Source organism: Erinaceus europaeus, chromosome 6 (assembly GCF_950295315.1).
Source record: "Erinaceus europaeus chromosome 6, mEriEur2.1, whole genome shotgun sequence".
Classification (NCBI taxonomy): domain Eukaryota; kingdom Metazoa; phylum Chordata; class Mammalia; order Eulipotyphla; family Erinaceidae; genus Erinaceus; species Erinaceus europaeus.
In genome coordinates, this window is record NC_080167.1 from 65,255,801 (window position 1) to 65,281,634 (window position 25,834).

A 25,834-nucleotide genomic window follows, 5' to 3' on the forward strand; every position below is an offset into this window, starting at 1 on the left:
ATTGCTCCGGGCCTGTGGTACTGATTCCAGTTTATCTGGGTCCCTTCACTGATAATCAGATATACTAGGTAACTGCTGGTACCCTCTTAGACAATTTTCACAAATTGAACCAACTGAAAAGTTAGTGGTTGAAAGCTAGTGCTTTTAAGCAGATGATCTCTTCAGATGACAGAGCAGTATTTTAGGGAGGAGGCCATTTTGTTGGAAGCAAGTCACTGCAAAATCCAGGAAGTCTTGGTTGCTGATGTTATTGCTGAGCTGCCCGCGTGAACACAAATGTTCTCAATGTCAGCACAGCTGTAGTTCTTGGTTTGCATTTTGGAGCAGGACTGAGTTTCTAAATACCAGCCAGCCAGTCCTGTAATCTCCCTTCTTTACAAAAACATGGGGCTTCCAGAGGGGAGCACCCCAGAGTGCATTGGTGGAGCTGGAGATGGGCTGCTGGTTAGGAACCTCCCACCACGGCTGGTCCAGCCCATCTGCACTGCAATGGAAGGGAAGGAATGCCTCCATTCCGCACAGGCTCTGTGTTTACTTGGTGTTTCAGGAGGTGATTCTGGGACTGCTTTTCAGGAATGAAAAATTACACCAGATGTAGAAAATGCCTGGGGAAAACAAGCACCACTGGGTTACAGGCTTGCCCATTCACCATGTATAGGAACAATCTGACTAGTTTAAAATTGGCCTTGGGCCAGGGAGCTATGCAAAAGACTTCCATGGCTAAAGCCTCAAGTTCTAGGGTTCAGTCCTTGGCATCACACACACACACACACACACACACACACACACACACACACAACTTATTCTCAGAATCCCAGTCTTTTCTACTTGAAGCAGTAGGGTACAGTACTATTAAGCTGCTATCAGTTTATTCAGTAACACACCCTTTGATGCGTTAGTTAAATTCTAGCTGAGTAGATAATTTCCCGTTTCTTAATTACAACACTGAACGTTCTAAAACAGCTTCCTTTCAAAGGCATTGTTTCCTTACATTTTAAGTTACTGGGCTTTTACTGTCATGGTGCAAGCCACCATCTGTCAGAAGGATTTATTTTCAAAACTATTTCTTACTCATGAATCGGTGTGTCCCGATTAAGAAATCTGAGTACTGCTTACTGAGTTACCCTCCAGAGAGAAACAACTCATTCTGGGAGGCCCTAGATGACACATAGATCATGCCACCAAATTTGAGATTTTTATGCTGTTTTCTACTGAAAATAACTCACAGAGCCCTGGCCACCATTATCTCTGATGCAGCCTTGGTGATCACAATGTGAACTCCCCTCTTTTTTTTTAAATAAAAAATTTAAACCTTTATTTATTTATTTTTATTGGGGAATTAATGTTTTACATTAGGTGGTAAATACAATAGTTTGTACATGCATAAAATTTTCCAAGTGAAGTCCTTTAACAAAGGCAAAGCTGGGGGCTGGACAGTGGAGTGCCTGATTGAATACATATGGTAAAAATACACCTAGGTTCCCACTTGCAGAGAGGAAGCTTCAGAAGCAGTGAAGCAGTGCTGCTGATGTCTTTCTTTCAGCTTCTCTATTTCCCCTTTCCCTTTCAATTTCTCTCTGTCCTATCAAATTGAGAGAGAGAGAGAGAGAGAGAGGAGGGAAAAATGACAATGGAGCAGTAAATTCATTACATAGGCACAGAGCCCCAGTGATAACCCTAGTGGCAACTAAGAAAAAACAATAGTGAAATTTCATTAGTTTAAAGCAAAATTCAGATTTATTTTTGCCTCCAGGGTTATTTCTGGGGCTCAGTGTCAGCACTACAAATCTACTGCTCCTGGAGGTCAGTTTTTTCTAATTGGGTAGGACAGAGAGAAACTGAAAGAGGAGGGGAAGATAGAGAGGGAAAGAGAGGGGGTAGACAGCATAATGGTTCTGTAAAGAGACTCTCATGCCTGAGGCTCCAAAAATCCCAGGTTCAGTCACTCACACCACCATGAGCCAAAGATGAGCAGTGCTCTATGAGAGACAGAGAGAAAGAGAGAGAGAGAGAGAGAGAGAGAGAAAGAGAGAGAGAGAGGGAGAGAGAGAGAGAGAGAGAGAGAGAGAGAGAAATGGAGAATGGAGAGAGAAAGATACTTGCAGACCTGCTTCACTGCTTGTGAAGTGATCTCCTATGCAGGTAGGGAGCTGGGGGCTCAAACTGGGATCCTTGTGCAGGTCCTTGCACTTTGTACTATGTGCACTTAACCTGGTGAGCTACTGCCAATCCCCCAAATTCAGATTTCTTCTTCCATGCCCACACCCAATGGCTCTGTGGCCATACCATTCCTGCATGTTGAGAGCTCAGCTTCTCCTTATTCTGATTTATGTTTCCTACATTTTCAGCTTACTAAGCACAATAGAGGAAAGGAAGGGTATGCCCAGTCCTCTTCAGTTTGGATCTGGCAAGCTAGTGGCCAGAGATTGGACTCATTAAGCTAAGAGTCAGGGCAGAGTGAAGGGGCTTTAACCAGCATAAGAGCGGTCACTTGGTGTGCACTGCACTATTCCACCCACTCTGGACTACAGTTCTGCTTTCCAGGGTGAGGACAGACAGAAGCTGTGGAGACAGAGTACCTTGCCCTCAACTTGGGTCAACAGCGGTAGAGAATGTGCCATCCTCTGAAGGGAGGCTGGACCACATACTCTAGACTCCACCTGAGGACGATGGATTGATATTGGGGCAACTTGGAATGTTCCTACTCATGACCACAGAATGTGAGCTCAGATCTACAGGGATGCAGAGGTCACATAGGCTCCTAAGCTGAATATGGGCCCCAGATCACATCAAACCAGTGGGGTTTACAGTCAACAATATTTATACCCCTTTCCCATATTACAGAGCTACTCTCTTCCCTAATCCAGCTTTCTGGTCTTTTTTCCAGCCGTGGCATCATCTCCCCAGACAATAACTTGGATCCACCTGCATATAAGATTTCAGGCTCGGGAAAAAAGAAAAAGAAAAAAAAAAACCAACAAGTATAAGCTACAGGCTCTTTGGAGTATAACTAAAATATGCCTACTGAGAACTAGAATGACTTCAGGAACCCACTAAATCACCGGTGAGTGCAAACACATATGGCACGTGGACAGAGAGGAGCCTAGGGAGAAATTAAGTGGCTTGTAACAGTCCAGCAGTTTATCAGTTGAGACACCACCTCCAGTCTGTTTCACCAACAAGAAGATGGCTGAAGGGAGGAAAGAACTCCCCTAAGACTCACCAAATGCAACTGTGAGTCTCCACTGCTACTGCCCTCAGAATCTGGAGCAGTGGTGGGGAGGTCTTATGCTGACACTAGGGGACAGAAAACCAACCAGGAATCTCAGGAGATCTATAACTTGGTGTCCTGGCAGTGGGGCTCAGAAAGTCTCTTTGCATAACCACTGGATTATCTCTGCCCCACCCTGCTTTATCGCTTGGTCAGGAGTTAGTGACTAAGCTAAGAAGCCTACTTATAGTTTAAAAGCCCTCAGGCTCCCATAGCTTAAGGGAAGAAAAAGAATAAAAGAGGGTTTTAAGACACTGGCTCCAACTCAGGGATTAAAATAATATTAAAACAATGTTCAATTTCTACAACTGTGAACCCTTTAATTACCTTACTTAGACACAAGTCAATCCAGGCAAGAGTGATCAGTAATTTGAAAAAAGTACTGAGAGAGGGACTTCATAACATATTATGTAAAAAAGTTAAACCAACAAGAAGAAATATTGGAGAAATGAACCAGGACAAGAGTCCAGCTAAAAGCCCCCTCCCAAAGGTTGAAGCACAAAATAATGAGGTCAATATCCAAACACTAGTAAAGGAGTAAGTAAAGAGTTTGAAAGAATTGTCATCAGAAATGCAGAAACAACCAATGAGACTCTGGAAGAAAACAATAATTACCACAAGGTTATTAGAGAGCTGAAAGCTGAAATAGCTGCGCTAAGAACACAACTAGCTGAACAAGCTAAAACACTATAAGAACAGGGTAACAAAATAGAAGAACTCCAGAAAACAGTAGAGGGGAGAGAGAATAGAATCAATGAGGCTGAAGACAGAATTAGCAAGATCGGGGACAAATCAGAGACAACTAAAAAAGAAGTAAGAGATCTTAAAAAGATATTTAGAGATACTGAAAACAACAACAGAGACCTATGGGATGACTTCAAAAGAAATAATATACGCAATGTTGGCTTACCAGAGGAAGAAAGAAGGGAGGGGAAGAAACCATTCTTCGGGACATAATAGCTGAGAACTTCTCTAGTCTAGACAACATAAAAGACATAAAGGTTCAAGAATCCCAGAGGGTCACCAACAGAATTAATCCAGACTTAAAGACACCAAGACACATCATATTTAGAATGGAAAGGAATAAGGATAAAGAAAGGATGCTGAAGGCTGCAAGAGAAAAATCAAAGAGTCACCTATAGAGGAAAACCCATAAGATCAGCAACAGACTTCTCCACACAAACACTACAGGCCAGAAGAGAATGGCAAGATATCTATTGAGTGCTCAATGAGAAAGGCTTTCAACCAAGACTATTGTTTCCTGCTAGACTGTCATTCAGACTAGCTGGAGGCATAAAAACCTTCTCAGACAAGCAACAGTTGAAAAAATCAACTATCACCAAGCCTGCCCTGAAAGAATTTCTGAAAGGTCTCCTATAAACAGTAAGACCACTATAAATATGCCATAGATCAGAACACCCTAAAACTCTACAAGAATGGCATTAAAATATCTTCAGTCTTTGATATCAATAAATGTCAATGGCCTGAATTCACCTATTAAAAGGCACAGAGTAGGAAGATGGATCAGAAAACACAACCCAACAATATGCTATCTACAAGAAAGTCACTAACTCAACAAGACAAACACAGACTCAAAGTGAAAGAATAGAAAACTATCATACAAGCCAATGGCCCACAAAAAAGGGCAGGGACAGCTATTCTTACATCTGACACAACAGATTTTAAAGTAAATAAAATAAAAAAAGATAGGGATGGACACTACTTAATGCTCAGAGGATCAGTAAATGAAGAGGACTTAACAATTATTAACATCTATGCACCCAATGAGAAGCCACCTAAATACATCAAAAATTTACTGAAAGAGCTATAGCAATATATTAACAGCAACACAGTCATAGTAGGGGACTTCAACACCCCACTCTCTCAACTTGACAGATCATCCAGGCAGAAAATCAATAAAGGCATGAGGGAGCTAAATGAGGAGATAGATAAACTAGAACTTTTGGACATTTTCAGTCATTCATCCCAAGAAACTGGAATACACATGTTACTCGAGTCCACATGGGTCATTCTCAAGGATAGATCATATGTTAGGCCACAAAGACAGCATCAACAAATTCAAGAGCATTGAAATCATTGCAAGCATCTTCTCAGACCACAGTGGAATTAAACTAACACTTAACAATCAATAAAAGATTAGTAATAGTCCCAAAATGTGGAAGCTCAACAGTACACTTCTTAACAACTTCTGGGTCAAAGAGGAAATCAAGGAAGGAATCAAAATGTTTCGAGAGTTCAATGAAAATGAAGACACAAGCTATCAAAATATTTGGGACACAGCTAAGGCAGTACTGAGAGGGAAGTTCATAGCCATACAAGCACACATTAGGAAACAAGAAAAAGCACAAATAAACAGCCTGATTGCACATCTTAAAGACCTAGAAGAAGAAGAACAAAGGAACCCTAAAGCAACCAGAAGGACAGAAATAACTAAAGTTAGGGCGGAAATCAATCACATTGAAAATAAGAAAACCACACAAAATCAACAAAAATCATTATTGGTTCTTCAAAAGAGTGAACAAAATTGACAAACCTTTAGCCAGACTTACAAAACAAAAAAGGGATAAGACCCAAATAAATCAGATCATAAATGAAAGAGGAGATATCACAGACACCTCAGAAATTCAGTATATCATGTGAGACTTCTATAAACAATTATATGCAACCAAGCTAGAGAACCTGGAAGAATTAGATGATTTCCTAGATACCTACGAACTTCCAGAATTAAGTAAAGAGGAACTAGATAACATGAACAGGACCATCACAGCTAATGAAATTGAAACAGTTATCAAAAACCTTCCCAAGAATAAAATTCTGGACCAGATGGTTTTACAAATGAATTATACAATGTGGGACTATGTGAAAGCTTGGTAGAGCTTAGAAAAGCTCCCCCCATCCTCAGATGGAGGTCTGGAAAGACACCCCACTTGTTAACCTCTCTCGTCATAGAGATGAGCTAAGTGGGAAAAAGTCTCCCAGACTAAGCTTGCCTTGTTAGCCTCCCAGGCTCATGGAAAACCTGCAGACCTCTTGCACTTAGTTTCTTCCTGCTGGCAGGTCACATGGATGCCTGCTTTAAGGTTTATTCGCAAAGGAGAAACACACTCCATCTTACACCTCAAAATCCAGAGAGAACCCCCCAAACTTCTAGTTTCTTATGGTCTTTGATATCTATGATTTACATCAAGTCTTGTTTATCTTCTCTCCATCTCACCTTACTGGTCAAACCCCTATGCTTCTCTCAAATACCTTTGGATAATTTTTTTTTGCATCATGGAGAATAATTGTCTTGACCTTTATGTATCACATCAATTCTTGTCATACCAGCCCCCTACCATAGGGGCAAACTGACCTTTAAGAAACCTGTAATTTCTGACGTATTTGAAAAATGTTCTTTGTTTAACTTTCTATATATACCCAAGCCCACCCCTGAATAAATCGAGTGTTTGTACCAGAATTCTCCCCGAGTTCCCTTTCTTTATCATGCAGTCCCTAGAGCTGGTGATAGGGCCTCGGTAAGCTTACCTTCCTGGCTGGAGCCACCTCATGTGAGCTCCAGCACTACAAAACCTCCAAAGAAGAACTAATACCTCTACTTTTAAAAGTCTTCCAGAAATTGGTGTATTGCACCAAAGTAAAAGACTCTTGGGTGGGTGGGTGGAGGGAGAATACAGGTCCAAAAAAGATGACAAAGGACCTAGTGGGGGTTGTATTGCTATATGGAAAACTGGGAAATGTTATGCATGTACAAACTATTGTATTTACTGTCGAATGTAAAACATTAATTCCCCAATAAAGAAATAAAAAAGACCTAAAAAGACACACACACAAACACACACACACACACACACACACACACACACACACACATGCCTTCCAGAAGATTGAAGACACTGGAATACTCCCTGCCAGCTTCTATGAAGCTAACATCACTTTGAAACCAAAAGCAGACAGGGACACAACCAAAAAAAAAAACTACAGACCAATATCTCTGATGAACATAGATGCTAAAATATTGAACAAAATTCTAGCCAACCAGATACAGCAGTATATTAAAAAGATTGTTCATCATGACCAGGTGGGGTTAATCCCAGGGATGCAAGGTTGGTTTAATATTCGTAAATCAATCAACGTGATCCACCACATCAACAAAAGCTAGACCAAAAACCACATGGTCATATCAATAGATGCAGAGAAAGCCTTTGACAAAATACAATATCCCTTTATGATCAAAACACTACAAAAACTGGGAATAGATGGAAAATTCCTGAAGAGAGTGGAGTCTATATATAGCAAACCTACAGCCAACATCAAATTCTCTGATTAACATAGATGCTAAAATCTTGAACAAAATTCTAGCCAACTGGATACAGCTGTATATTAAAAAGATTGTTTAGCATGACCAAGTGGGGTTTATCCCAGGATGCAACGTTGTAAATCAATCAGCATGATCCACCACATCAATAAAGGCAAGACCAAAAACCAGATGGTCATATCAATAGATGCAGAGAAAGCCTTTGACAAAATACATACAGCCAACATCATATTCAATGGTGAAAAACTGGAAGCATTTCCCCTCAGATCAGGTACTAGACAGGGCTGCCCACTATCACCATTATTATTCAACATAGTGTTGGATGTTCTTGCCATAGCCATCAGGCAGGAGCAAGGAATTAAAGGGATACAGATTGGAAGAGAAGTCAGACTCTCCCTATTTGCAGATGACATGATAGTATACATAGAAAAACCTAAGGAATCCAAAAAGAAGCTTTTGGAAATCATCAGGCAATACAGTAAGGTGTCAGGCTACAAAATTAACATTCAAAAGTCAGTGGTATTCCTCTATGAGCAAACACTAAGGTAGAAGAAGCTGAAATTCAGAAATCAATTCCTTTTACTATAGCAACAAAAACAATAAAATATCTAGGAATAAACCTAACCAAAAAGTTATACAGAAAAGGTAACAACAGCAAATGCTGGAGAGGTTGTGGGGTCAAAAGAACCCTCCTGCACTGCTGGTAGGAATGTAAATGGGTCTGACCTCTGTGGAGAACAGTCTGGAGAACTCTCAGAAGGCTAGAAATGGACCTACCCTGGGAGTCGGGTGGTAGCACAGTGGGTTAAGCGCACATGGCGCCAAGCGCAAGGACCGAAATAAGGATCCCGGTTTGAGCCCCTGGTTCCCCACCTGCAGGGGAGTTGCTTCACAAGTTGTGAAGCAGGTATGCAGGTGTCTTTATCTCCCCCTCTCTGTCTTCCCCTCCTCTCTCCATTTCTTTCTGTCCTATCCAACAATGACGACATCAATAACAACAACAACAATAATAACAACCACAACAGTAAAACAACAAGGGCAACAAAAGGGAGGAAAAAGCAAAAAAAAAAAAAAAAAGAGAAAGAAAGAGAGAAATGGACCTACCCTATGATCCTGCAATTCCTCTCCTAGGGATATATCCTAAGGAACCCAACACATCCATCCAAAAAGATCTGTGTGCACATATGTTCTTAGCAACACAATTTGTAATAGCCAAAACCTGGAAGCAACCCAGGTGTCCAACAACAGATGAGTGACTGAACAAGTTGTGGTATATATAAACAATGGAATACTAATCAGTTATAAAAAATGGTGACTTCACCATTTTCAGCCAATCTTAGATGGACCTTGAAAGGTTCATGTTAAGTGAAATAAGTCAGAAACAGAAGGATGAATATGGAATGATCTCAGTCTCAGGCAGAAGTTGAAAAATAAGATCAGAAGAGAAAACACAAGTAGAACCTGAACTGGAATTAGGATATTGCACCAAAGTAAAAGATTCTGGTGTGTGTAGAGGGGAGAATACAGGTCCAAAAAGGATGACAGAGGACCTAGTGGGGGTTGTTTTGTTATATGGAAAACTGGGAAATGTTATGCATGTACAAACTATTGTATTTACTGTTGAATGTAAAACATTAATTCCCCAATAAAGAAATTAAAAAAAAAAAAAAAGAAGAAAAAAGAGGAGGCCAGGAGGTAGCAAAAAAAAAAAAAAAAAAAAAGCCTACTAGCTTTCTACAAAAATGGACGACTCCCCAACTCTTCATCTGCACTATTCCAGCCTTTAGGTCCATGATTGGTCAACAATTTGTTTGGCTTTGTATGTTAACTCTCTTTTCAGCCGCCAGGTTTCAGATGCTAGCAGGATGCCGACCAGACTTCCCTGGACAGACAACCCCACCAATGTGTCCTGGAGCTCTGCTTCCTCAGAGCCCTTCCCCACTGGGGAAAGAGAGAGACAGGCTGGGAGTATGGATCCACCTGTCAACACCGATGTTCAGCAGGGAAGCAATTACAGAAGCCAGATCTTCCACCTTCTGCATCCCACAATGGGGTCCATACTCCCAGAGGGATAAAGAATAGGAAAGCTATCAGGGGAGGGGATGGGATGTAGAGTTCTGATGGTGGGAATTGTGTGGAGTTGTAACCCTCTTATCCCATGGTTTAGTCAATATTTCATTTTTATAAATAAAAAATTAAAAAAAAATACTGTGGGGAATAACCTGCAAACTGCCTTGTAAATTTAGCCAGGAGTGCTATTCATGATCTACCCAGAGAACAAAGCCCAATTCCGGTTTTTCAGGGGGCCAAACTGAGACACTCTTTAAAGTGTCGGGAATTCTCTTCCCTCTGTAATTTTTTCTTTTAAAATTTTTATTATCTTTATTTGATAGAGACAGCCAGAAATTGAGAGGAAGGGGAAGACAGAGGAAACAGAGATATCTGCAGCCCTGCTTAACCACTCGTCAAGCTTCCCCCCTGCAGGCGGGAACTGGGGGCTTGAACCCAGGTCTTTGTGCATTGTAACATAAGTGCTCAACCAGGTGCACTGCCACCCAGCCCCTTCCTTCTGTGATCTGCTATCTGTTCATATTTCAATGATACTTTGCACGATGAATGATGCTGTAGGTTTATGGAAAGTGAGAAAAGGGAGGGAGGATAAGAGAGAGAGAGATGGAGAGACAGAAGCGCATCAGCAGTACCCTGCTGGCAAGTGAATTACTATGTAAATCAGGTAATTTCTTCTTACAGTCACTTGCTGTACTGCCCACACGGGCCTCATAATGACCGGACACTGCCAGGAACGTGAAGCTGGAGTGCTGCTGGCACTTATTAACGGACAGGTCCTTGTGGATAGAGGTGAGGCAAAGAGCTGTGCCGTTTGCGACAGTTTGAGGGAAAGTCTTGCTCAAACTACAGACACTGTGGCTGTGGGTCAGGCTGCAGAAGGCAGGAGGAAGCAGTGGACCAAAGGGAGGTCTGTTTTGTGCGCAGACGGGCAATCACCAGCAGGCCAGACTCACTCAGGGCGTTACTCTCACATGACGGACACAGCTTTCACTTCCTGCTTTACTGCTCATGATCATCTAAAAGGGTTGATTGTCAGTTTCCTCCTTGATCTGAAGACTGCAACAGCAGAATGCCAGCCACACAATTTCTTTTTTAAAAAATTTTTTTTTACATCTATTTATTTATTTTCCCTTTTGTTGCCCTTGTTGTTTATCATTATTGTTGTTATTGTTGTCATCGTTGTTGGATATGACAGAGAGAAATGGAGAGAGGAGGGGAAGTCAGAGAGGGGGAGAGAAAGATAGACACCTGTGGACCTGCTTCACCGCCTGTGAAGCGACCCCCCTGCAGGTGGGGAGCCGGGGGCTCGAACCAGGATCCTTACGCCGATCTTTGTGCTTTGCACCACCTGCGCTTAACCCGCTGAGCTATGCCTGACTCCCCCACACAATTTCTATTCTCTTCACATGAACATCTTAAGTATCAGACAATAGGGTGAGAGAGAATGAAAATACGATCTTTGGAATTGTTAATGGGTGCTCTTAGCTTAAGGCGTAGATGGTATCAGAAGAATAGTTACAAGTACAATATTTGCTTGTGATAAATCTCTATTGTTAAAATAGTTGGGAGAGACACAGTTCTCTTAAATAATACTAATTTTGAAAACTCTCACAAAACACTTCCTCCATTACATTTTAACGATCCCTCCTCTCTCTCCCTCTCTCACGCACACATGCAAATTTCCAGTCTCCGAGCAGAGTCCGAGTGTTTCTGCGAGTTAAATGGAAGCTGTGTAGAGCAGAAGAAAGTTTTTGCTCCGATGTAATAATGCTCCTTACAAAGTCTTTTGCTTCCTGTCGACTTTGTAGGGTGAGTGTATGTCTCCACAGTGTGGTAAAACCCTTGGGCTCTTCTGTGACTTCAGTCTCTCTCCATTGGCCCTGAAGCCTACGCTGAGTGCGACCTGATATGGCGGCTCTCCAGCCAGCTTTCTGCACACTTCTCTCCAGGTCGGCCCCCAGGAGCACCTGCATCACCCTCTGCCCGAGGACTCTTCACCTATAGGCAGAGATGGGGCTCTCCTACAGGGCTGCACACAAAGGAATCTGTTCTTTAGCAGCCTCCACGCTCTCACTTTAAGCATTTATTGACTTGATTCTCCTTTGTTAGCGAGCATAAATCAAACCACCATCCACTGTAAGGAAGCAAAGATGTTTATTGACGAATTGCAATCCGGGCCGAGATGGTGACTGGTGTTAGTCTACCAAGCTCGGCCCCGAACAGGGCTCAAACCATACAATTTATAGGAATTCAGACTACACTCAGGGAGGGGGAGCACATCACCTTATCAACCTACATCCAATAACAGGCTATAGCAAACACAAGATCCAATCATTTCAAATTTAGCAAAAGCATGATCCATTCAAAGCAAAGCGTGGGCTAGTTTCAAATATAGTAAGATCACACAACCAATAGAATTCAACCAGGCACATCCTCCTGCCATCGGCTATGACCACCCATCTGGTAGACAGCACACCACAAAGTCTGTTCAAAGGTCCTGATAAGGCTTGTCCTCAGGCAGGGTCCTTTGAACAATGGGTGGCCTTAACTAATTAGGTCCTGCTTATTCAAGGGGGAAGGGGCAAGGAATTTTACACCTCATACTACAAGCAACTCATACTAAAAGCACTTAACAAACAACTGCATAAAAAGGGAATTTCAAGGCTACTGCCTTTTACATCCTTGAACTCAGCCATTTATTAAATAAACTTTGGAGAATATTTCTGCATTAACTCTTCAGTAGGAACATTTGACTGTACAGAAGGCCATTCCATTCCAGGAGCAAAGGATGGGACTGAAGAGTGAGGGGGCTACAAAGTGAACAAGCCCTGTGACATGACTTCACTCACTCCACGTGTCTTGAATGTCAACCTCTCCCAGGGATCAAAGCAATACCACAAAATCCTTCCTGGATATTATTTTATACTGCCTAATCTCTGCCAATGCTCTTTTTATTGCTTTTATTTGATTTTGTCTTTATAATAAACCAGCTTACATAGTCTAGGGTCTTGTTAATCCTAATTCACAGGACTGAAACCCTCAGAGAGTCTGCTTGAGGCCACGGGACGAGTGGCCAGGAGGGCAGGGACCCACAGCTACTGGTCCATCATCTGCATCTTCTCTTTGGAAGACTAGCAAAAGGAGGTGATGGATACAACAGCCAGAGCTCTCCAGAGCCAGACCAGTAGGGGAGTCTATCTATGCAGGGTTCACACAGGGCATCCACAGGGATGAATGTCACATGTGGATACGCTGTGTACGGGTCACAGATACTAGATACTGATTACATATTACACATGAATAATGTGCATATTACACACACATCGTATATGTGGATCATGTATGGACTGAAGATGGATTACACACCGTGCACAAGGACTATATGTTATATGTACGTGCTTATAGATTGTATGTAATAGACACAGATGAAGTACATATCTATGATTCACGGTCCTGGAGGCTGAGAAGCCCATGGTCGTAGTGGTGTGACTCAGTGTGTGTCAAGGCCTACAAATCAACTGCTGGCGTGTCCCAGGCCCAAGGCAGAGGCGGAGGGATTTAAACAATGAGAAAGTTCACAAGTAGGCGAAGTCCTCCTCCTTCTGCCTGGGTGTGGTTCAGGCCTCCATGGGAGGTGCCCACCCACCTCAGGGAGGACTGTGAGCTTGAGTGAGCCCAAGGATTCTTTCTTTTTTTTTTTTTTTTTTCCCCTCCAGGGTTTTCGCTGGGGCTTGGTGCCTGCACTACGAATCCACTGTTCCTGGAGGTCATTTTCCCCATTTTTTTGCCCTTGTTATTTTTATTGTTGCTACTGCTGTTGTTCTTGTTGTTGGATAGGACAGAGAAAAATCGAGAGAGAAGGGGAAGATAGATAGAGAAGGGGAGAGAAAGACAGACACCTGCAGACCTTCTTCACTGCCTGTGAAGTGACCCTTCTCCCCTCCAACTCCCCGCGGGTGGGGAGCCAGGGACTTGAACTGGGATCCTTGAGCCGGTCCTTGCGCTTCGCACCACGTGCGCTTAACCCGCTGCGCTACCGTCCGACCTGAGCCCAAGGATTCTAATGCTCCTCTCCTCCAGGAACCCTGCCCAATTCTTCTAGAAATAAGAGGTTTTAGTCTGGGCACCAGGCCAGTCAGGAGACACAGAAAATGAATTTCCAGGAACAGGAAGAGGAAGTTTACAGAGAGCCGCTGAATGGAACTGGGCACGAGACGGTGGAATCTCAGACATGACCTCCCAGGACATTTTGCCTCTGTCCAGTGAGGAATCCAGTGGAGATGCTGACTTCATGGGGGCGCTGCAGGAGCTGGTGGCCCTGGGCATTCCTCTCCTTAGGAGCACTGAGTGTCCCTCCCTGGCCTGGCCACAGACTCTCCGCATGAAGGCACTATTCGGGATTGACTGTCCAAGTGGCCCCTGAGGCTGTTAGGATGAGACAGGGAGCCCCCAGACCTCAGCAGCCTCTCACTCCTCACAGGACCCCTCTCACAGCCCCCCACCCCCATCCACCCTGCAAGGCACTGGAAGGGTCTTACCCTCCAGCAGCCTGCTCAGTCTCCACCCCATCACAACATGTAATTCACCCCCTTCCCATGAAGAGGACGATCACATGTTCAGACACCAATGTCAACGTCACTGCTGATTTACTGACTCACGAGGGTTCCGCCGGCCCCGCCGTGTGCAGAGAGAAGGCAGACTGTCTTCTATCCTGAGACGGTTGTCACGTCCTCCCTGTCTTTATCCTCCCTGTTCTCCCTGGAATACGAGCTGGGATCTTTTCCTTTTATGCCTTAAAAACAAAAAGAAAAACAAAGTCTCATTAGACTCTGATGAGCTAGGTAAGCTTCAAGTGTGCACCACTGAGTCACATGCACACACGATTGTTATATTTACTTATTTATTATTTTCCTCCAGGGTTACTGCTGGAGCTTGGTGTCAGCACTATGAATCTACTGCTCTTGGTGGCGATTTTTCCTTTCCCCCCCCTTTTTAAAAAAATTATTTATTATTTTATTTTCCCTTTTGTTGCCTTTGTTTTTTATTGTTGTTGTAGTTATTGTTGTTATTTATGTCACTGTTAGATAGGACAGAGAGAAATGGAGAGAGGAGAGGAAGACAGAGAGGGGGAGAGAAAGATAGACACCTGCAGACCTGCTTCAACACTTGTGAAGCGACTTCCCTGCAGGTGGGGAGCCGGGGGCTCGAATCAGGATCCTTGAGCCGGTCCTTGCGCTTTGCGCCACGGCGTGCGCTTAACCCGTTGTGCTACCACCGACTCCCTTTTCACCTTTCTTATCATTCAGTAGTACAGAGATAAATTGAGAAGGGAGGGGTAGATTGAGAGGAAGAGAAACACAGACACCTACAGATCTGCCTCTCTGCTCATGAAACATCCCGGCTGTAGGTGGGGAGCCGGAGGCTCAAACCTGGGTCTTTCTGCGGGTCCTTGGGCATAGTACTACGTGCACTTAACTGGGTGCACCACCACCCAGTCCCTGTTTTAAGTTTAAGACCTAGGTCACACCGTTTTTCCCATTTTGTTGCCCTTGTAGTTGCCCTTATTGTTATTGTTGTTGTTTTTGTTGGATAGGACAGAGAGAAATGGAGAGAGGAGGGGAACACAGAGAGGGGGAGAAAGATAGACACCTGCAGACCTGCTTCACCGCTTGTAAAGAGAGCCCCCCTGCAGGTGGGGAGCCAGGGGCTCGAACTGGGATCCTTATGCCAGTCCGTGTGCTTTGCACCCTGTGTGTTTAACCCGCTGCACTACCGCCCGGCTTCCCACAGTAATATTTTTACAAAGAAGCTAGAAATTAAAAAAAATGCCTCCCTAGGACATGCCTCCCCCTCAGAATTCCTCCACACTTTCCTGCTGACTGGGAACCCAAGTCCCATTGCCAAAGCCACAGCTGTATGTGTCCCCTGACATTCTGCTGTCACACTTCCTGCCAGTCCCATTGTGGCCAGACTCCCTATAAACTCTGACTAATGCAAGCACTTGAGCACCTGTGTGCGGGTGCTGTAGCCCAGAGAGGCAGCCACGTGCCCTTTCCTGCCCAGTCCGCCAGCCTTCCCGGCCTGCTCCGGGGCTGAAGAGCCAGGGTCCCAGTCAGGCTTCCCGGCCTGCTCCAGGGCTGAAGGGCCAGGCTCCCAGTCAGCCCCTTTGTTTCCCACTTACCCAAAGCAGCCCTAGGACACGGTCCTATGTTGAACCAAGAATGAGTTTCAGAGAACCTCAGACTGACTCTCTCCCCCATGAACATGTGTGGCCTCTCAGATGCCCACTTTGGGGGAGGGCTGGTTTTCTACAGAAGCCCCCAATTTTGCACGACTCAAACGGAAAGAGCCACGTTCTCTCGGTTCAATTCTGTTTGGTTCAGCTGCTACCCGCAGGGTGAAAACTGACTGAGCTTACGGTCTGTCCTAATATTAATTATGGTCTGTCGCTGGACAAGGACTTTAAAATGAGCTTCTTGATGGTCCCTTCACCATTTTACTACCTTCAGAGGGGAAATTGATCTAAATAAGCTGTTTTGCCTTATTTCTGGAAACAGCACCCTTTCATCTTTTTTTTTTTTTTTTTTTAACTTCCAAATGTAGCTGCCTTTTTTTTCCTTTAATTTCTAGCTTCTTTGTAAAAATATTACTGTGGGAAGCCGGGCGGTAGTGCAGCGGGTTAAACACACAGGGTGCAAAGCACACGGACTGGCATAAGGATCCCAGTTCGAGCCCCTGGCTCCCCACCTGCAGGGGGGCTCTCTTTACAAGCGGTGAAGCAGGTCTGCAGGTGTCTATCTTTCTCCCCCTTTCTGTCTTCCCCTCCTCTCTCCATTTCTCTCTGTCCTATCCAACAACAACAACAACTATAACAACAATAACAATAAGGGCAACTACAAGGGCAACAAAATGGGAAAAACGGCCTCCAGGAGCAGTGGATTTGTGGTGCAGGTACCTAGCCCCTGTGATAACCCTGGAGGAAGAAAAAAATAGTATTACTGTGAGTTTATATCTTTTATAAGATCTCCTTTTCATATTTTAGAGTGGGAGTTCAAGAAAAGGTCAGCATAAGTGTGTGTTCTCCACACTCTCTACTTCAGAGTCCAGCAGTACTTTCTCACTTAACCACAGTCTTCTCCCAGCCAAGAAAAACACAGAAAGCTCTAAGCAGTAAGGTGGGGGTAGGGTGGGAGGGGGGCTCTTTCATGAAACTGAACTTGGAAATAGAGCACTTTTTTTTTTTAAAAGACAAGAACAATTAGGTAAAACTTCCCAAGTATGTCTGTTTAAATATAGCCACACATTTCAGGAAAAAACAGAATAAAGCTTATGGATTTTTTTTAAAGAAACAGACTGAAAATGGATATACTAAGAAGTGGTTGCCTCTTTCAAGGTAATCCCTCTGGAAGGCTGAATACTTCTGAAATGAAGCAACCTGGCTTACAAAATAAAATTTAGGACAGTCCTTTCTCTCTCCCTCCTTCCCTCCCCTCCTCTTCCCTCCCTCCCTCCCTCCCTCCCTCCCTCCCTCCCTCCCTTCCTTCCTTCCTTCTCTTCTTTCACTGAGGAATGGTGACATCAGCAGTGAGAGCAATTTCAGATGACTTCACAAAGTGGGAGTCCCTCTTCCGGTCTTGCCCTGGCCCCTCAGTCTTCTGATTTCTCCCCACATCTGGACTACAGCTTGTCCATTCACCAGACCAGTGACCAAGCTGTGGCCCCACAGGAGACCCACTGGGATTCTCCTGACTCTGTCAAGGGAGCCGTGAAAGGTGCTTGGTGCTCTGGAGGACACCAAAAATCGGTCTTTCACGAAAGTCTGATTTCTCTTCAAAGACAGCCACAAGTGTCTGAGCGAAACATCTGGAAGGAGGTTGGGGGTGGGGTTGTCCCCATGTGCTCACCACAGTGTATGGGGCCCACCTGCTCCTGGGCTCTTCCAAAGTGAATTGATACGACTGGTGAAAGACAACACTGAACAGCAAATCAGTATTTCAGACAAGGAGGCCATCATTTCTTTTTCTTTTTTCTTTTTCTTTTTTTGCCTTCAGGGTTATTGCTGGGGCTCAGTGCCTGCACCATGAATCTACTGCTCATAGAGGCCATTTTTTTTCCCTTTTGTTGCCCTTGTTGTAGCCTTGCTGTGTTCATTATTGTTGTTGTTGACGTCATTCATTGTTGGATAGGACAGAGGGAAGTCGAGAGAGGAAGGGAAGACAGAGAGGGGGAGAGAAAGACAGACACCTGCAGACCTGCTTCACCGCCTGTGAAGCGACTCCCCTGCAGGTGGGGGATCCTTCCGCCTGTCAGTGCACTGTGCGCCACGTGCGTTTAACCCACTGCGCCACCGCTGGACTCCCAGGAGGTCATTTCTCACATGGACCCAGTGAAGAGTTTTTTAAAATCTCATCGCGTGGAAATTGGAGATACAGCTTCTGTGGTACAAATGAAGCCGTGCGGTGGAGAAATCACTCACCCTCTGGCTTCCACAGCAGGGAGGGGATATGTTTCTGTCTTGTCTCCTTATTGATGAGCACACCCCAGGACAAACACTTCCTTCTCTATCAAACCATCCTACGGGGCGGGGCCTTAATGGGTGCTTTCCCTGAGCTCTGATGATTTGATTGTGCAGCCAAACCCACAACATGGAAAATGGGAGTTTTATGAAGTTCATACATATTCACAATTGCTCCCCCAGCGATGCTTTCATTTTGTGTTAGGACTGGCATGAAGGCTTCTATCTATTCCAGAAGACTTCAACGTTGCCTCCAGTGAAAAGGCAAAGCTCATATTTCAAGGCCGCTGACGGCAGCTCATGGGGGACGGTCCCCGTTCCTTTTATGGGGAAGAAACTAGGGATGTGTTAGACCGAGCCTCTTTCGCACGTCTCCTGTCAGTCTTCTTGCTTGTAGATCAGTCGGTCTGGTAGGATCCGAAGGCCTGGTCTCCTCTGGAGCTAGTGATTATCAGCATGCCTTCCCTTTCTGTATGGAAACTCCTGTTTTGGTGGATAAAGCTATTAGTCGACAAAAGTATTGACATTTTTATGGGATTGTTTTTGGAAAAGACTAGCATGTAATTCTGAGTTCAACATATGGTCGTGGTCAAATTATGTTGCTACTGTGTAAAATGTTTGAATAACAACCTACTGCATCCTCTTGGCCAAGACTCACAGAGAGGCTTGATTAATGTCACCAGTATCCCTTAATCTCCGTCTTTGGCTCTCATCCCATTCTGCACTGGCTGATAAATCTCTCCTCCCCCGAGGATTATTACTGTTCCTGAGAGTCTTCTGACAGTAGGAAGGAGCTAGACTCAATGGTACAAAATATGTTCAACAAATGAGATCACATAAATAATTTAGGTTTCACAATTTAATTTTTATGGGGTGTTTTCCTTGTTGTTGTTGCTGTTGTTTATAGGGCACAAGAACTGTTGGCTCAGCTTATAGTAGATAAGTGTGAAATAGTCTGACATCAAAATTTCAATGGAGTTGTTACCTTTCATTGTTGGCAATACTCAAACATCCAACACTGCCTAAGGTTATATGTCTGTTCATAAATAATGCCACCAGAGAAACAAAGTCTCTCTCTCTCTCCCTTCTCTCATATCATCTGCCTTCTGTTTCTTAAAAACAAAATTAGCTGGGAGTCGGGCGGTATATATATCTGTGTCACCGTAAAGACACATTTGCTACCCCTCACAGCAGGCATAAAAAAAAATTACTATTTGCACCAATGGTGCCCCACGTGGAGCCGAGGGGTGCGGCCCATCCTTGTTGGTCCTGGCCCGGGGCCCTGGGACATTAACACTCGGGCCCCTGCGGGCCCATCAGCACTGGTGGAGGCAGGAAAAGAAAACAGGAAGTGGTCTAGGGGGTGGTGCAGTGGATAAAGCACTGGATTCTCAATCATGAGGTCCTGAGTTGATCCCCCGCAGCACATGTACCAGAGTGATATCTGGTTCTTTCTTTCTTTAAAAAAAAAACATTTATTTCCCTTTTGTTGCCCTTGTTGCTTTATTGTTGTAGTTATTATTGTTGTTATTGATGTCGTTGTTGGATAGGACAGAGAGAAATGGAGGGAGGAGGGGAAGACAGAGAGAAAGACAGACACCTGCAGACCTTCTTCACCAGCCTGTGAAGCGACTCCCCTGCAGGTGGGAAGCCAGGGGATCGCATCAGGATCTTTACACCAGTCCTTGTGCTTTGCGCCACGTGTGTTTAACCCACTGCGCTACCGCCCGACTCCCTAGATGTCTGGTTTTCTCTCCTCCTATCTTTCTCATGAATAAATAAATAAATAAATAAATAAATAAACACGAAGCTTTGGTCCATAAACTGCAGGAAGAAAAGCCCTGGACAGGGTTGGTCCCGGGGCGGCTGGGGGACCGGGGAGCACAGTGCGCGGTTGGAGGTGGGGGGGCGTTGCATGCGGCTGGGGGGTGCAGCAGTTAGCGCCAGCGTGACCCAGCACAAGCTCCGAGCAGGTGCGGGGCGGGCAGAGTCAGACACGTGATTAACGGACTGGGGGGGGGTCCTTCAGGCCCCGCCCGGGGGCTGCGCGGCCCTGGACTGGGCGAGCGTTAAGGCGCAGAGAGGGGCGGCGGGGACCCCACCGCGGGCTCCGGAGGGCGCGGCGGGCGGCGCGGGGGAGGCCGCCCCGTCTCTCCAGGAGAGGTGAGTGAGATTTGATTTTTTTTAAAAAAAAACCAGGTAACTGATTTCTCTTTTTTTTTTAAAGAAAAAACAAATAAAATAAAACCTCTGCTGTGGCAAGGTCACTTGCTGGGGCCTAGATGGCGGGCTTGGAGGACAGCGCAGGTGCTGGGTTCTCGCCCAGGTCGTGGTGGTTGCAGCTCGATGAGCGCCTGGATTGCCTCCTCCAGGGAGCCCATCTGGATCAGACATCTTGTGGTCCTTCTGGAAGAACTTGAAGCCGTTGACCTGGCCGCCATTGCTGGAGAAGAGCAGCCGGAACTCCTCCTCGGATTGGGGGCAGGGTGGAGGAGGGTGGGGAGATGTTCTGAAGAATGAGAAGCCGGAGCCGGGCTTCCTGGAGCGACGCAGGGGCCGGGCGCCCCGCTGGAGGCCTGGTTCAGGTCCTGGTCCTCTCGGAGGCGGCCGCCAAGGTCTGGTCCAGAGAGGCCTGGTTGTCGCCCGAGGGCGGGTCGGGCACCTGTCGTCCTTGTACTTGACGTTGAGGCTGGTGAGCTTGGAGAAGTCGCTGCTCAAGGTGCAGCAGGCCTTGTAGATGTCCTGGCCACACGGGGTCAGCTCGGCGTGCTGGGCAGCGCCTGTGACTGGTTGTTTTTTAAATTTTTTTCCCATTTTTTTTTTTTTTTTTGCCTCTAGGTTTATTACTGGGGCTCGGTGCCAGCACTACAAATCCACTGCTCCTGGGAGGCTATTTTTCCCCATTTTTGTTTCCCTTGTTGTGGTTGTCATAGCTGTTGTTGGATAGGACAGAAATCGAGAAATGGAGAGAGGAGGGGAAGACAGAGAGGAGGAAAGACAGACACCCACAGACCTGTTTTACCGCCTATGAAGCGACTCCCCTGAAGGTGGGGAGCCGGGGGCTGGAACCGGGATCCTTATGCCGGTCCCTGCACTTCGCTCCACATGGGCTTAACTTGCTGCACCAATGCCCGGCCCTCCTGGGACTTGTTGGTTGTTCTTGGTGCAGGGGATGATCTTCAGGACGGTGCCAGACTTGGAGATCTGGTGCAGCACACGTCCAGCTGAAGGTTGCAGACTACAGTGACTCCATGACAGGCTCCAAAAACTACAGAAAGGAGATAGGCCCCAGTTTCAGAAGAACAGGTCCTGGAATTCAGGACCACGACTGTAAATTGAACCCATGGCCCTGAGTCAACAGGAACAAAGATAAGCTGAGCATTGAGAAAGGCATCTCCGGAGAAATAGAGCCTGTTAAACATTTCCCCACATTTCCCCCAGATGTGTAAAGAAGATAACCACAAGACTAAGCTTGTCATGTATGCTGTGTAACCCATACCCTATATATCTCCTCGTGTGCTGGGGTTCGGGGTCGATCACCTAGAGCAGCTGTGAGGTCTCGGCCCGAGCCCCCAACTCCGGGCTAGAACAATAAAGGCTCTTTGTTTTTACATCACTCTGGTCTCTCTTGGTGTTTTCCTTGGATTCCCAAACCTAACACAGCGTCACCGGGTAGAAGAGGCTCTCCACAGTGACGCACAGCACGGGGCTCTGCCTGGCCATCACCACGCCTGAGTCTACCGCCAGCTTGCGGGGCTGCACCATTCACGGCCTGCGGGGCCTCCTGCGTGGGTGCCTGGTTGGTCGAGCTGTCCGTCTTGATCTCCTTGTGGTTGGAGAACTGGATGCAGATGGGTTGGCCGAGCAGCCCGGGCGTCATGGACATGTAGTAGTTGGCCGTGGTGTTGGCTGCCTCCTCTGTGCCCATCTCCATGAAGGCCTGGTTCTTGCCCTGGAGCATCAAGTAGGCTGGACACCTTCCCGAAGGGCAGCCCTGGCGAGATGACCTCACTCCCCCCCCCCCCCGTCATGTCCACAGGCAGCTTGCGGATGTGGATCACTTGGGAGGAGACCCCGGTGCTCCTGTTGTCCCCCTTGAACTTCTTGCTGTCGTTTCTGTTGGTTGAAAGAGGGGGGCTGCCTGCAGGGTCAGAGCTCCCACTCATGATGAAGGGACTGTATTGACGCAGGAAGAGAAAAGCTCGTCGGATCTCCGCTTGCTGCCAGCTGCTATGCCAGGGACAGTGCCGTCTGTGGCACACGGAGGGGACCCGCGGGGGAAAGAGTGGAGGCGCCGGAATAGGAGTTTTCTGTCCTCGCCCTGCAGACAACTTCCCAGTGTGCAAGGAGACCAAAGTCGCTGGGCTGGCAGTGTGGCAGTGACAGCTGTCACCAAACTCCAGACTTGTGTCTGGTGAGAAGCAGAGAGCCTCCCCCCTGCCACCCCCACCCCCCACCTCCCGGGCAGCAGGGATTCCTCAGGTGGCAGGGCCATGTGGAAACACAGCCCTCACCTGTGCGGAGCTCGCAGCTGCTTCTGACTGCAGGTCAGACTTGTCGGCATATCCCAGGCAAGTGTGGCGTCAGGGCGCCTCTGCACAGCGGAAGCACCTCCTTGCCCATCCGCTGCTGAGGACAACTGAGCTCATAACATTTCACAGGCCTCAGTTTCCCCGGGTGCAAAGCAGGAGAAATGGTACCTGTCTCAGGGGGGTGGGAGGCTGGAGGGGTTGCTCTGCAGACAGCTTGGAGCAGAGCCGAGCAGACAGACGGCTCTCGTAAGTGCACACAGTCAGTATTAGAGCAGCTCCTGGATGTCTGGTAGCACTTCAGACAGATCACAGCAAAGCAGAAATCGTCCAGTTCAGGTCACAGAAGCTGGAAGAGGCACAGTCACCATCAAGTAGTAAAGCCAGATCCACTGATTTAATGGAGATCATTTCAGTGTCCGGGCACATGGAGCACCAGACACAGGGATACTCCTGCGAGAGAGAGTCAACCCACAGCACTGCCGTGCAAAGGGACCGCGTGTCAGAGCACCAAGGCCGTACTCTGGGGGTGTGTGGAGCCAGCTTGGAGCACCCTGGCTTAGAGATGGAGCTGTGGGTTCCAGGACGCCGTTCCACACAGAGGGACTGAGCCAGTTCCCAGCACACCGTCCCTGCCCTGTGCCAGGGAGCTGCCCAGAGCAGTGCGGTTCTTGGGTGGGGCCCTCGGCTAAAGTACAGCAGCCACAGCCGCAAGCACAGGCGTATTTATGAGAGGGGTGTATGCCGTGTGTGTCTGCTTTTGGGTGGGAGTATATGTGTCTGTCTTTGGGTGGGGATGTATGTGGTGTGTGTGTCTGTCTTTGGGTGGGAGTATGTGTGTGTCTCCCTGTCTTTGGGTGGGAATGTATGTGGTGTGTGTGTGTCTTTGGGTGGGGATGCTTGTGGTGTGTGTGTGTCTTTGGGTGGGGATGCTTGTGGTGTGTGTGTCTGTCTTCGGGTGGGAGTGTGTATGTGTGTCTGCCTGTCTGTCTGTCTTTGGGTGGGAGTGTGTGTGTGTTTACCTGTCTGTCTTTGTGTGAGGATGTATGTGGTGTGTGTGTCTGTCTTTGGGTGGGGATGTATGTGGTGTGTGTGTGTGTGTGTGTGTGTGTGTCTGTTGGGGGAATGTGTGTGTGTGTCTTTGTGTGGGGATGTATGTGGTGTGTGTGTGTGAGTCTAGGGTGGGGATGTTTGTGGTGTGTGTGTCTGTCTTTGGGTGGGAGTGTGTATGTGTGTCTGCCTGTCTGTCTTTGGGTGGGTGGGAGTGTGTGTGTGTGTGTGTGTGTGTTTACCTGTCTGTCTTTGTGTGGGGATGTATGTGGTGTGTCTGTCTGTCTGTCTTTGGGTTGGGGTGTGTGTGTGTGTCTGTCTTTGTGTGGGGATGTATGTGGTGTGTGTGTGTGAGTCTAGGGTGGGGATGTATGTGGTGTATGTGGTGTGTGTCTGTCTTTGGGTGGGGATGTATGTGGTGTGTGTGTGTGAGTCTAGGGTGGGGATGTTTGTGGTGTGTGTGTGTGTCTAGGGTGGAAAAGAGGGATGGGCAGACTATTTTTAAACACCGTTGCTCCAGATGAACGAAGCTTCCCTGGTAAATAAAGGGTTATTTCCGTGCAATTAACTGTGAGCAGTGAGCCAGCTGTGAGCAACAGCGACTACGTCAATAACCATTACTCTTCCTCGCTCTGTAACCTGGGTGAGCGCTTTCTCAGCTCGCTCTCCCCCGATGTGCCAGCCTCTCCTCACCGCTGAGAGGGGAAGCAGGAAGCACCATCACCTGTCGGGAGGAGGTGGGGAGGGTGTTCTCCTTGGAGGGGACGCTGGGGACCGCTGGCCCACCTTTGCAGAAGCTGCTGGCTACAGCCTACTTTGCATTCCCTTTGGAAGCCTGCTTCCGGTGGGAGCAGACAGCCTGAATGGAGGCCGCAAGGACACTAATCAGCAGAATCTTGTGAAATTGGGTGTCTTTTCTTAAAAATCCTCCCTTTCCTCCTGGATACAGGCAGGGAATGAAAATTATTTCCTGTAAACAGCTGGCTGGGGGTCTGTTCTTTGTCCTGTGGAGAGATTTTCAGAAGTAGTAGTGATGGTGTGTGTGCAAAAGCTTTCTTCTTTGATGACAGTTGTGCTGTGTAGGTGTTTTTGGAAGATAACAGAAGAAACTCACTCGCCGTCCTGTGAACTGCTGAATGCCGTCGACAGGGCACTTGTGCTTAGCAAGAGAGGAACGAGGAGGCCGGGCCGGGCTGTTGCAGGGGGTCAAGTCCTGGGCACAGGTGGATTAGAGGCACAGCTGACTGGTCAGCACCCCAGAGAGCTGGGACCAACAGATGTCTGCCCGCAGAGCTTCCAGCAGCACTGAAGAAGTAAAGCTTGTGCTGTCCTGCATGTGAAGAGATGGGGTCCAGGGAGTTAGCAGAGCACAGGACTTGCTTGCTCGAGGCCCCAGGTTCAACCCCCCATATCACCTTATGCCAGAGCTGAGAGGTGCTCTTGTAGCTCTCTCTCCCTCTCCCCCTCCCTCGCTCTCTCCCCCTCTTTCTCTCTCCTGAGCTGTGCCAGGTGTAGAGCTGCTGTCTGAGGGGCTCAGGCTGCTGTGAGGGGACAGAGGTCTGGATCTGGGGGTTGGAGACCCAGGGCTCCTTGCTGCATCCTCACCTCTGGTGGGGGGCTCTGGGCCTCTGGTGGGGGGTTTCTGATAATCCCACCCTCATGACCTGACAACCCCAAAGACCTGCCAGCATACACCAGCCCTTGAACTTTGGGGAGCCGCGTGTGGAGTTTTGGGGACACAGTCAGCCCACAGCAGTTGTTGACGACAGTCATGCATTCTATGATGAGAGAGGCCACAGAAGCTCTCCTCACCTCTCCCAAGAAAAAACGGAAGAGAAAGGAAAAGAGAGAAAGAAAGAAAGAAAGAAAGAAAGAAGGAGAGAGAGAAAGGGGGGTTTGGCAGTGGCACATGGAGTTAAATGCACAGATGGTTATGCACCAGGACCCAGGTTTAAGCCCACGGTCCCCACCTGTAGGAGGGAAGCTTCACAAGCAGTGAGGCAGTGCTGCAGGGTCTTTCTTTCTCCTTATCTATTTCCCCATCCCTTTCGATCTACCTCTGT

The 25,834-nt window shown here is 46.9% G+C and overlaps 1 pseudogene; it reads right to left on the bottom strand.

Annotated features, from left to right (window-relative positions):
• Positions 1–14,306: 14,306 nt before the first annotated feature.
• On the bottom strand, positions 14,307–25,544 carry LOC103116047 (polypyrimidine tract-binding protein 1-like; annotated as a pseudogene).
• Between the last annotated feature and the right edge of the window lie 290 nt (positions 25,545–25,834).